Source organism: Puma concolor, chromosome B1 (genome assembly GCF_028749965.1).
Source record: "Puma concolor isolate L17-30 chromosome B1, mPumCon1.1.hap2, whole genome shotgun sequence".
Classification (NCBI taxonomy): Eukaryota; Metazoa; Chordata; class Mammalia; order Carnivora; family Felidae; genus Puma; species Puma concolor.
Genome location: NC_141670.1, coordinates 8188965 through 8201884, shown reverse-complemented (window position 1 = coordinate 8201884; position 12920 = coordinate 8188965).

Genomic DNA, 12920 nt, shown 5'->3' with positions numbered 1-12920 from the left:
TCACCTTACCTTTGTGACCACACTGTCCCACCCAGATCTGAGCTTTCACTGGCAGACTTTTCAAAGGATGTTTAGGGACTTTACCTCTTGAACCTCAAATAAGAAGGACATTAAAAAAAAAAAAAAAGTTATTTCACTCTGCTACAGTAGAAGAGTGTTAACTGATTTTTATAGAGATGGATTCTAGAAAGTTCTAAATAAATCCAATATGGTTTCTGAGGAAGGCACAGACTACACCCAGAGAACAATTGAAGGAAGTCAGTGACATGTTTTATAACATAATTCCCAGTTTCTCTGTTCATGTTGGAAGTTTTAGTGTATATTAAGAATATTTTTCAAGTGGGGAATAATTATCTGTTAATGAGTGGAATGGCAAATGAGGCCTGACGGCTTGAAGACATTTTTTTTAAACCCAAGTTTCACAAAAAAATTGCTCACAACTCATCGGCTCTAAAAAGCATACAACAATGGAAGGCGTAGGGGATCGGGAATTATGTGCCCGTTTTTTCATCTTGACTTTTCTGCTGTGCCCCTGAGCAAATCACCAAAACCCTCAGAGTCTCAACTTCTTACTCTATGGAAGGACAGAGCTGGGTGAAAATGGTGTATCAAATCTCACCTCTGAAGCTGCAAAGTTTGTACTAAACTACATGCAAAGCGGGGGGAAACACACAGAGAAGGTTTTTAAGAAGTTCAAGAAAGCCCCATTCTTGAGATTAATGACCCCACTAAGAGGAAAAAAAAATTTTAATGTTTTTTAAAGTCTTCTTAAAATGTTGAGAAAGCCCTGTTCTTTGAAACCAGTGACATCAAGAGAACGATCATTTAAAAATGTTTTCTCGGGGCGCCTGGGTGGCGCAGTCGGTTGAGCGTCCGACTTCAGCCAGGTCACGATCTCGCAGTCCGTGAGTTCGAGCCCCGCGTCGGGCTCTGGGCTGATGGCTCAGAGCCTGGAGCCTGTTTCCGATTCTGTGTCTCCCTCTCGCTCTGCCCCTCCCCCGTTCATGCTCTGTCTCTCTCTGTCCCAAAAATAAAAACGTTGAAAAAAAAAAATTTAAAAATGTTTTCTCTAAGAAATTATACATGAAAATTCCTCTCCTTCTGCCTCTACTTCTTAAATGCTAACTAATTTAGACAGCCGACAGCATCGTTCTTCCTGATTTCTTACCAAAGGTGGTCACACAGGGAGACTCTGGAAAATTTCTTTCAAATGTTGGAAAGGGTAATTATCTTGAAAAAAAACAAAAAAACAAGCAAGTTTCCCGAAGAAGGCAGAAAGGAACACTCCCCGGGCACCGTGTGCAAACCTCAATCAGATGCCCATACGCTGTGTTTCATCCAGGCCAAGCCATTGCGGCACAGATGACTCTGAACGTTACAGCCATCTGGAGTCCTGGTGATCGGCTCTCATCAGGTATGGGGCCCGCACCATCAGGACCTGGCATCTACATGATCTGGAAGTACACACGCTAAAACGCTCAGATGCTACCCTGGGGCTCGCCCACCAGGGCTGATACACATCGGCTTGAAAGACACGACTGTCCACACAGACAGCAATCACGTCTTTCATTCGATAGCCACGACGATGAAATGCCATTAAGAACTTCCTTGAAATCCATCAAATGATAACTAGCTGCCTAAGAATTAGAAATGGTCTCAACCAGAAATAATTTCATAAATACTTTTAAAAATGTTTCCTGTAGGGGCGCCTGGGTGGCGCAGTCGGTTAAGCCTCCGACTTCAGCCAGGTCACGATCTTGCGGTCCGTGAGTTCGAGCCCCGCGTCAGGCTCTGGGCTGATGGCTCGGAGCCTGGAGCCTGTTTCCGATTCTGTGTCTCCCTCTCTCTCTGCCCCTCCCCCGTTCATGCTCTGTCTCTCTCTGTCCCAAAAATAAATAAAAAAACGTTGAAAAAAAAAATTAAAAAAAAAAATGTTTCCTGTCTATTCAACACTACTTTAATTTTTTTTTTTTAATGTTTATTTATTTTTGAGACAGAGACAGAGCATGAACAGGGGAGGGGCAGAGAGAGAGAGAGAGACACAGAATCTGAACCAGGCTCCAGGCTCTGAGCGGTCAGCACAGAGCCCGACGCGGGGCTTGAACTCACGGACCATGAGATCATGACCTGAGCCGAAGTCAGACGCTTAACCGACTGAGACACCCAGGCGCCCCTATTCAACACTACTTTAGAAGACTTTCTGACCTTATTTGTAGTGTGCTGTTAAAGTCTTGGGTTTTTTTCATCATTTTAAGGCAGCTATACCTATTCATAATGTTTTTAAAACTTCATCTTCCTTCTATTCAAACATATATTTAAATTCAGTAGGAATTTGAGATTATCATCACACTTCCTTAAATAAAACTATGTGGCTGACACATTGTTTAAAAACAAGCTTTTCTAAAAAAAAAAAAAAAAAAAGTGGGGGGGCACCTGGGGGTCTCAGTCGGTTAAGTGTCTGACTTCTTTGGCTCAGGTCATGATCTCACAGCTCGTGAGTTCGAGCCCCGCGTCAGGGTCTGTGCTGACAGCTTGGAGCCTGGATCCTGCTTCGGGTTCTGTGAATCCCTCTCTCTCTGCCCCTCCGCCACTCGTGCTGTGTCTCTGTCCCTCTCAAAAGTATAAATAAACATAAAAAAAAAATAAAAAATAAAAATGAAAATAAGCTTTTCTTCAGCACTAGTGTCATATGGAGATGTCTTGCCACCAAGATTTCAAAAGCCTTCCTGATGGGACAAACGTGTCCTCTATTATGCCCCCTTGTTTATACTTCCGATCTCCTTTCTAGGACAGATTTTTATTTTTTCAACCCACTAATTTGTTCCCCTTATTTCCTGCTCATTTTACCCAATGACCTGTTACCCCTGATTATTCTTTTCCTTATTCCCGGCCTGAGGTTTGTACTACATGTTTGTGACAATCTCTGCTCAGTGGAACTATCACAGGCCAGAGAAGGCACATAGGGATCAGACAGGATGTGGGGACGTCAGACTCTACATTCCCAGCTTCCTCCGATTCCAGCCCAAGCGTTGGATGGACAGACTGATATCAAAAGTAGGGGATGCTATCTTAAAATGGATATGATGGGGATGCCTGGGTGGCTCTGTCGGTTATGCGTCCAACTCTTGATTTCAGCTCAGGTTATGATCTCAGGGTTCGTGAGATCAAGCCCTGTGTAGGTCACTGCAGAGCCTGCTTGGGATTCTGTCTCTCTACCCTTCCCCTAGTCGTGCTCTCGCTCTCTCAAAATAAATAAATTTTAATAAAACAGAGGGAAAGGGAAAGAAAAGGAGAGACAAAAAGCCAAACACACTAGTATTTTAAGAAAAAAAAAGGAAGAGGTCTCATGTGACCTGCTGGGACAGTGATAGAGAAAGAAGGTGGGGTGGATTCCTGACACATGCAGGAAAAATTTCTGCGATTAGGGAACAAGAATGGCCGAGGCAAAGTCACACTATCTGTTGGGCAGGTCTGGGATTATGGTGTAAACCTGAGTAAACATGACGAATACCACGATGGTGATGTGACAGTTCCACTGGGAAAAGCCTGGCAGAAGACGCAGGATCCTTGGCACCAAGGAACGTCCGTCTTGACTTGTGCACGTGGCAAAACCCTGATGCCACCACATTCACATCACGGTGCGTAGCTTGTGACGAGGTCTTGGGGAAACAAAGAATGTCCTCATCTCTGCACTTAAAGCAGGTGTCTTTCCATGAATTTCAGAGAACTTGAGAGTCTCCTTGTGACCGTCTCGCCCTGGGTGGAGAGGCGGACAAGCGCTGTTGCCCCCGTCATGAGTCACCTTCCAGGGCTCAGGCGAGCAAAGTCCCCTTGATCCCCACGGCGTGGGGACGCACAGTGCCTGCGCTCTGGGCCATCTGCAGCCTCATTAAGCTGAAGAGATGGTGGAGGTGGGAAAGCTCTCTTCAACAAACGAGATAGTTCCGGAATTTGAGTTAGACCTGGGAGAGGTTTTTAGCGATGATAGAAATCGACCTCTCGTTCTTACAAATAGCGAATCTGCAGCCCTGAACCGTTAAAGGTTCTTCTGGGGACGAGCAGCAGAGCGGCAGAGTCCCTAAGAAACCCCGGGCTGGCCACCACGAGGGGTGGCATCCCTCCCGCTTCCACAGTGACCGTCAGCCTATGTTCTGCCAAGTCCTGGGCAGCCAGGCTTTCGTCTGTTTCACGGGAAGATATCGAGGGGGGAACATTCTCTTTTTTAAAAGGCTCTTCACAAGTGCTTTTTTTCAAATCGCTGCCCTACGCTAGGAGGTTTACGTGACCGAATTACTTTAACGACCTCTCGCTCTCTGCCAAAGCCTGCCACAGGTGCAGCTGTGGCTGACGTGCCAAAATCCTAGCACATTAAGGCTCCTCTCCTGGACCGGGGGACAAGTGCGCTCAGAACACCGACCAAGGTTACGGTGCTCTCATCAGGAGAGGGACCAAGTTCTTAACCCCCGTGCAAGGGTGCCCCAGCCGTAAGAATGCTTAAAACAGGATTTATGGGAAAATGTTTAGATTTTTTTTTCAATTGCCTATTTGACAGCCTTAGACCAAAGCACAAACACAACACAGCCTGAGCAGGGTGAAAGCATCCTCTGGGCTGGATTTATAATCAGCCCCCTCCCTGCAGCCAGGAGGCACTATTCTTGGACCAAATCCGTATACCATGACCCTCTCTTTCCTTATGAAGACTAGCTTTACAAAGACTTCAAATCTGCAGGGAGAAGGCTTCTGTATCTAGACACGCCTAATTTTTGTCAGGGGTCTGTACGAACTCAGTTCATTTGACACAACTTTGCCCCGGCTTAATCTGATCAGCTGCTGTAACAATATCATGTGGGTAGCTTGGGCAACAGAAATTTTATTTTCTCACAGCTTTGGAAGCTGGAATTCCCAGATCAAGGTACCATCAATGTTGTTTCTAGAAGTTTGTGGCGAAACCTCTTCCTAACTTGAAGACAGCTGCCTTGTTTCTTTCTCACTGTGCCCGCATGGTCTTTCCTCCGTGCACATGTGAGAGAAATGAGATCTCTGGTGTCTCTTCTTCTAAGGACACCAGCTTTATCAGATCAGAGCCCTACTCTTACGACCTCTTTTACCCTTGATTACCATCTTAAAGGTTTTATCTTCAAATGCAGTAACACTGAGAGTTAGGACTTTAACATCTGAATTTGGAGGGGACACAATTCACTCCATAATAACTCCTCTTTAAAAAAAAAAATGTTTGTTTATTTTTGAGAGAGACGGAGAGAGAGGTAGAGCATGAGCAGAGAAGGGGCAGAGAGAGAGAGGGAGACACAGAATCCGAAGCAGACTCCAGGCTCCGAGCTATCGAGTACCGAGCCCAATGTGTGGCTTGAACCCACGGACCTGACCGTGAGATCATGACCTGAGCTGAAGTCTGAGCCTCCCAGGCGCCCCCTTAATAACTCCTCTTTGTGTGCGAATTTTAGTTGCTAAGAAAGAGCTAAGAAAGAAACAGGAATCAAACATTTTGAAACCAAAAAGTATCTATTTCAAGACAGAATACCCAAATAGGGTTAGATGTTGGTACATGAGAATAAGCAAGACCTTCAGAGAAAATAACTAGTTCGAGAACAACAAGCTATACTTGAAACTCTACCTGAGAGAGTCTTCAAACAACAGCTCTACTGAATTGTAAGTAAAAATGATAAAATACATGTACGTTTAAGCTGGACTTTGCTGGGAACACGGGTCTTAAATTTATCTGCCTAGATAGTTGGCACATCGAGATGCCTCCTATTGTCATGAGCTTATGTTGAACTGCCTGCTGCTGTCACACGTCACTAATATGGTTGTTAACTTGGCAAAAGGAACTCTAGAGTTAAGTGTGGCAATCTATACATGATTTTCCCAAAGTTACAAGCTCACGACCCCCTTCGGCACTGGGATTCCATAGGTGACCAAGAAGCAAGGCCACAGTTGCTGATTTCAAAGAGAATTTCTTTAATTCCTTGACTGTTGGGCAAGACGGCCACATATGTTCATGTGCAAATAAAGCGTGATCCCTAAGTCGTTCCCATGATCTTTGGAAGTTTCAAATGCCGAATCCTTTTTAATCACAATTAAAGTCTCCAGAAATTCAGCCTCATTTACCAATTGCAACAGAGTTCTAAGAGAGCAAAACAAGAGAATGTCAGAACTCAGCCAAGTATCAAATTTTAAAACCTTAATTCATCACCACTTGTGATGATATAAGACAGTGTCGTCATGCGTTTTGGAATTCAGTCACACTTTATGGTCAAATTAGGTCCTGAGACTTTGCACTTCAAATATATCAATTCCAACTCTTTGCCTTTAGTATGTCAAAAGGCACACACAGTCTAGAGGCTCTGAAAGACCAAGATAAATATTCCAGGAATGAGGGACAGTTTTAATTTAATTTTTAAAATTAAAAAATATATACAGAAAAGGGCAACAAATGTGGGAAAAAAAAAAAACAACCTAAAAGCATCTAAGTATCGATGACATTAGGTTGAAAATAAACTTTGTATTCAAATTTCAACTTAAGAATTTCTCCCACCCTTTGGGTATGAATTTCCTTCATTGTTAAGAAAATGCACTTCACTCATAAATCTGAGAAATTCAGTTTAAATCAGCACTTTTCAAACATTAACTATGAGTGAATTCTTACTGCATTTTTAAAAGGCATGATCTGGAAAATGTCAGAGAAATGCATAATGTTCCTGTGCTTTAAACTGAACCAAGGAGGCAACACTATGCCCTCAACATATAACTTACTTATGAGATTAGACATAACTATTCAACAGCTGTTGGGAAAAAAATACCCTCAGAAATAGCCATTTTGGGGATCTTCATCCATTTCTAGCAGATCTGAAATTTTTTACTCTTTCTTTCTTCAAAAGAAAAGAAATTTATAGAGATCTACTGAAATACAGAGTACCTTTTATAAAAGATAGACAACAGAGAAGGTTCAGTCAATGTGGTTCAAAGCATAGTTTGCTGAAAAGGGTCAAAGGTTAAAGTGTAAAATACTAAGAGCTTGGGAAAGGGCGGGGGGGGGGGGGGGGTGGTAAGAATTTAAAAATAAAACTATAAAAACACCAGAGCAAAAAGCGTGTGCACACAGAATTAAAAATTCTAATAGGCAAAATAAAACAGGACTTCCTGTAATGTTCATAAAAAATATAAACCAGCCCCAAACACTATTAACAAAGTTGACCTTTCAGGCGCTGCTTTTAGTTTACTGTAATCACGTGATCCTCTTGTCAAATGGCTCCTCCTACACATCCTGGTCTTGAACTAAAACAGCGTGCGTCCAAATTTTGGTTAGATGATCACAAGAACCTTGTGGATTTCAGGCTGGAAATCCTGGATTTTGCAGGCTGGATTTCAAAGTTTCAAGGGGGCTGGGTCTCTATCCAAAATTCTAAGCCATCTCATCTTGAAAAAATATCTCCATCGAGGAAATAACAGTATTTTAAAACTGCATTTTAAATGCCACCCGCCTTCATGGATCTGATTTTGTCAGCATGAAATGCAAAAACCAGACCGACTGAAATGTGCTGTTCTGATGGACGTTCCTTTGGGGAAGGTGAGAAGAGCACCTCAGAGGCTGTGGGGCCATGTGACCTGTCTAAGCCTCAACTCCTTCAACAACGCCGCCCGTCGGGGGTGCTGCATAGACTGGATGCAGGAGTGCATACGAGGGCCCCGACGGGGGATTGTGCAAAGAGGGGCTACTCAAACTTTTACTGAATTCCTCACTGTGTGTGTCTAGTCCAGAATTCGACCCATCATAAGGTGAAAACCTACTTCGTCTTCCCCCACCTTTGTCTACTCCTGTGCGGAAAGATCGATTTGCGTAGTCAAGTTCCATGAGATCTTTCCTTTGAGAATCAGTCTCTACCTGCTTTAGGTAGGTACTACATATAGGTGGAAAGGGAAGAAGTAGGAAAGAGGAGGAAAAAACAAAACAAAACAAATTCTAGATTTTGAAGAACAAATCTTACTTAACAGGACAGAAGATGTAAGAGGAGGAATAACATGAAATAAGAATGCATTTAAACATCTAATATAACCTATTTGGTCTACTGTCTCTGTATATCTGGAAAAACTACATGTTTATAGTAGAACGTTCAGAAATATATACATGTAAGAACATTAAAGTGGCCTGTTATACTATCCAAACTTAATCATTACGTTGTGTTGTACATAGTTTTAGGACTCTATTCATGAATACACAAAACTGGGATCATAGGGCCTGTACAGATTTGTTTCACGCATTTAGTGCTCAATGTTTGTGTGAACTTTTTCTTCAGAAGGTCTCAATTTTGCATAAATGCATATTACATCTGAACAAAAATCTCTAATTACTCTATTACATTTGAACACTTATTTAATTAGCTTATGATTTTCACCCCATTACAGTTATGACCTCTAATTCTTATTAAAATTTTTTTTAATGTTTATTTATTTTTGACAGAGACAGAGAGAGAGCGAGCAAGCATGAGCAGGGGAGGGGCAGAGAGAGAGGGAGACACAGAATCCAAAGCAGGCTCCAGGCTCTAAGCTGCCAGCACAGAGCCCGACGCAGGGCTCGAACTCACAGACTGAGAGATCTGACCTGAGCCGAAGTCGGACACCCAACTGACTGAGCCACCCAGGTGCCCCTGACCCCTAATTCTTTACACACTTTGTCCTAGCTCTATTTCCTTCTTATCTGTAACATCTATGGGTCAAGTGTATTCATCTTCTGGACAACTTGATGTATATTGCCAACAAACTCCTCCAGAAAGATGTGTCCTTTGATTCTCTCTGTACAATTTTGCCAGAGACCTAAGTTTCCTTGCAACCCCACAAATATTATCTTTAAAAGAATCTCAGCTAATCTGGGGGTGAAAAGCACCTTAAATTGGTTTAATTTGTAATTCTCTTGATCAACCATGAGGTCGAATATCCTTTCATGTATTATTTCTCCGTGACAGTCCTCCTCTTTGCCAGTTTTTATTGGGCTGCCCTACCTACCAAATTGTAAGAACTTTTAAAACAGCAATCAAGTAGCAAAAGTTTGATTATCTACTTGTGCATCTATTTTTTGTTTTCTTTTAGCCTTGTTAAGTAGTTCATAAAGTCTCTATGCGCAAACAATTTTTAATTTCATGAGTCAAACCTTTATTTGCTTTTTTTCGTGTCCTTCCTGCAAAGCTCCCTTCTCTTTGCAGTAATTAGAAGGTATTTCAGAACTATGTCAACGATGGAGAAAACGGTGTCATTAACCACGGAGGAATGTCTACAAGGCACCGTAAGACTGAGGCTGGGATATGAACCTGTCTCTCTTCTCTATGTGGGACAATGCTCTATGGGCAAGTCTATCATGCTTCTTTTCTCTTCCACATCCATGACTTTGATTTCTTGGTAGGTACATTCAGAGGCTCCTTTGAACGATAACACCAATGATAATTACCCTGGACACGCACTGTTCCTAGGATATGAAATTCCTAGAGTAGCAGAATGTCCAGCATAAAGAAGTAAAATTATCCCGAGGTGGGGGGGGGGGGAGGGAACAAACTTAAAAATAAGTTTGCTAGAGAATCTAGGACATAAAATATCAATCATTCCATCTTAAAAAAATCTTTTTATGAAACAACTGGTTCCTTAGTGGCATTTACAAAATTCAACTTTTTAAACCAACAGAAATATTAGGGTATGGTTGAACTTTTGCCCAAATCATTTAGCCAATTGCCTTACCAATACTTTTCAAGAATGATTGCTTCACATGACTTGTGTGTGTGGCATTCTTTTTCCATACACGTGTTACTTTCTTACGCATCATTGATTGTTTCCAAGGCTATCTGCTTTTTTTAAATCTATCTGCTTTGGATTCTTTCATCAGTGCTGTGACATTTCAGCCTAAATTATTTTGAATTTTTGGTAGGCAGAGCAAGCATCCCTCATTTGTCTTCTTTGAACCCTTGTCTTAGTTCCTGAAAGTCACAGGGATGCTCTCTTAAGAGACGATCACCCCACCATCTGCTGACTGGCACTGTCTGGAGGAGGAGAGTATTGGCCTCGCCAGGTCACAACTTGCACCCACGAGGGAGAGGACAGCTGCCCGGTCCCTTGCGGGGACCGTGACTGTCGATTTTACTCAGGTCCGCCGGAATGCTTTACTGAAGAAAGCAAAAGACCAGTCCAACATCAGCATTTTAAGAACTCTATTTCAACCCTCTAGTTTGGGCAAATTCCTCCCAGACACTAAGTATCAGGTGTCAGGTTTTTTGGGTTTGTTTTTTTTTTTTTTTTTTTTTTTTTGGCAGGGGTGGGGGGATTGGGGAGGAGGTCTTGGTAAGAATTTTGTTACGAAGTTGAGAGAAGTGAGGGAGGCCTTGCTCACCAAGCAGGTGGCATTTTGTCCCCAACTCCTCTTAAGTCTGTGATGTTTACGGGAACACAGTCACTCGAGGAAGTCATATCTTACAATTTGCCTTTTCATCACGCTGAGGATAAGCATGCCTTAACTTGGAAAGGGCTTCAAAGACGGTCATAGCATTAACCAGGACTTGTCAGTCACCCACCAGGTGACTGCTCAAGAATCCTTGTGAAGATGCTTTCTACTAAGAAAAATATACAATGACTTCCCCTTTAGTGGCATTTTGGGAGCGCCTGGGTGGCTCATTCGGTGATGCGTCCAACTTCAGCTCAGTTCATGATCTCACAGTTCGTGGGTTCGAGCCCCATGTTGGGCTCTGTGCTGACAGCTCAGAGCTTGGAGCCTGCTTCAGATTCTGTCTCTCTCTCTCTCTCTCTCTCTCTCTCTGCCCTTCAATTCTTCACACTCTGCCTCTCTCACTCAAAAATAAATAAACATTAAAAAAAATGTAATGGCATTTTGGGTTATTGGTCTTCAGATAAAAATACAAAATCTCCATGAAAATTAAAAAAAAAACATTTGGGTGAGAAGAGAATTAGGTGTGGGGAAAATGGCACCCTCTGAATGAAAAATGTTAACAAAACCTCAATCCACATTCTTTGTCAAATTACACTTGCCCCATGCAATAGGTGTGAAATGTACGAGGTACTTAATTTTCATTGTCTAAAATTAATGACATTAAAATAAAAGGGGGCTTTAAACTCTGCCCATGGTATAATTTGTGTCTGAATCTTTTGGGAAAGAAGCGTTTTAGCACAGATAATCAGAACTCATGCTTCGTGATTGATTAGTCTAAGAAGTTAAAGTGAAAATTATTAACAATATAATCATGCTTTAAATATACATTTTTATATGCCTGTTTACTAATTCACTTGGCTTTTGTTGTAGGAACAAGATCTTGTCTTTGGAGTCAGATCTTGGTTTTCTTGCATATACAATACTTGCAATGCTTTGTTTGGGAGTTTTTATTCCATTAACAAGGATTGAGAAATTAAAGTCACTTGCAAAATAGTCTGAAGAAAACAGTTTCTTCTGCTACATTTCATAGCAGCCAAACATTGGTAGCTGACTTGCTTAGATTAAATTGGACAACCTTTTTTAACTGACTCTCCTTGACCGAGCCTTTCCAAAGCATTCAGTTTTCTTAGACTTTGTCTTAATTTTCCACGTATCATGGTTACTTTCAGAAGAAAACACTGAGTAAACATGTGTCCGTTCATTTCCTCTAGTAATTTACGATGCTGAGATAACAAGTTTGGATCATATAATTGCCTAAGCTTGAAAAAAGCAATTCTTTGGGTCACCAACATAGACATATGTGTTTTTAAAAGGCTTCAAACTATGAACTACGATGTTTCAGAAAGTCATCTTTTCACTTTTCAAGGAGACTATCCCTAAGTACTAAGAACAAACAAAAACATCCAGCCAGATGTTTGCAATTCCTTAATCCTTTTTCCATTTCCTGACCCTCCTCTTCCCACCTCAACCCCTAAGGGGCGGCTCTAAGCTCATCCCTAGGAAACTTCAAAATAATGTCTCTGGTTAAACACAGAATGATGTCTATGAGAAGCTTATGTTATTTGGGATAAAAAATAATAATAAAGGAACAGGAATGTAGCCTCCGATCTCTTTGAACCAGAAGTGGCCTTTCAGGCTTCAAGGCCATTTACAGTTTCCAAACAGAAGTTTAATAAGTTGTAGGTAACCGAGTGAACTTAAAACATTATTGCAGGCAGCCTTCCGTGTATTTTTCTGCACACAATGTTGTGAACAATAGTCCTATTTGAAAGGAAGGACCGCTGCAGAAGTGAGCTCAAGTTTCGTTTTTCTCTCTTACTTGTCTTTGTGGATTTTAACCTTTCAAGACAACTCCTGAGACAGCTTCCCTCACCGTGCCCATCTGCTATTTGCTTCAAGCAGGCTTACGGGGTGAACTTGTAATGTTTCTCTAGCCATTAGTTCCTTTTTGTGTGCGCCCCTTAGACTAAAATGTGCAAAGGTTAATTTATCTCTTCCATTTAAAAATACTTCGTGCCGTCTGCCAGTTTTTTCTTTATCACCAAAGGAGCCTGATAGTTTGCTGCCCTTAAGTTGACTGCAAATAAAGTATAGTTTCAGGACTTCAGACAGCACCTTTTCCGTCTTGGGGCCCGTCTTGTGTCCCGTCAAGCCTTTCGTGGGCAGCCTGTGGAATTAGCCTCCCTTCCAACAACAAAATAGCTTTCAAACCCCCATGGCCTCGTGAGATTCTGCACCACATACTTCTGTTTATATTAGACCAGCCATTTCCATGTAATTTCATATTCTCTGCGATGTTTTTTCCATAGCCGAGTAAACCCAACAAGTGAACTTTCGAGATAATATCTTAAAAAAAAAAACAACTCTCAGCTGCCCCAGTCTAAAGGAATGGGTTTCATTTAAATGTTTCCTGTTTTCAATACATTTGCCTCCTGGAACCATTGTGTGCAACACAAAGTCCAATTCAATTAGAAACTAA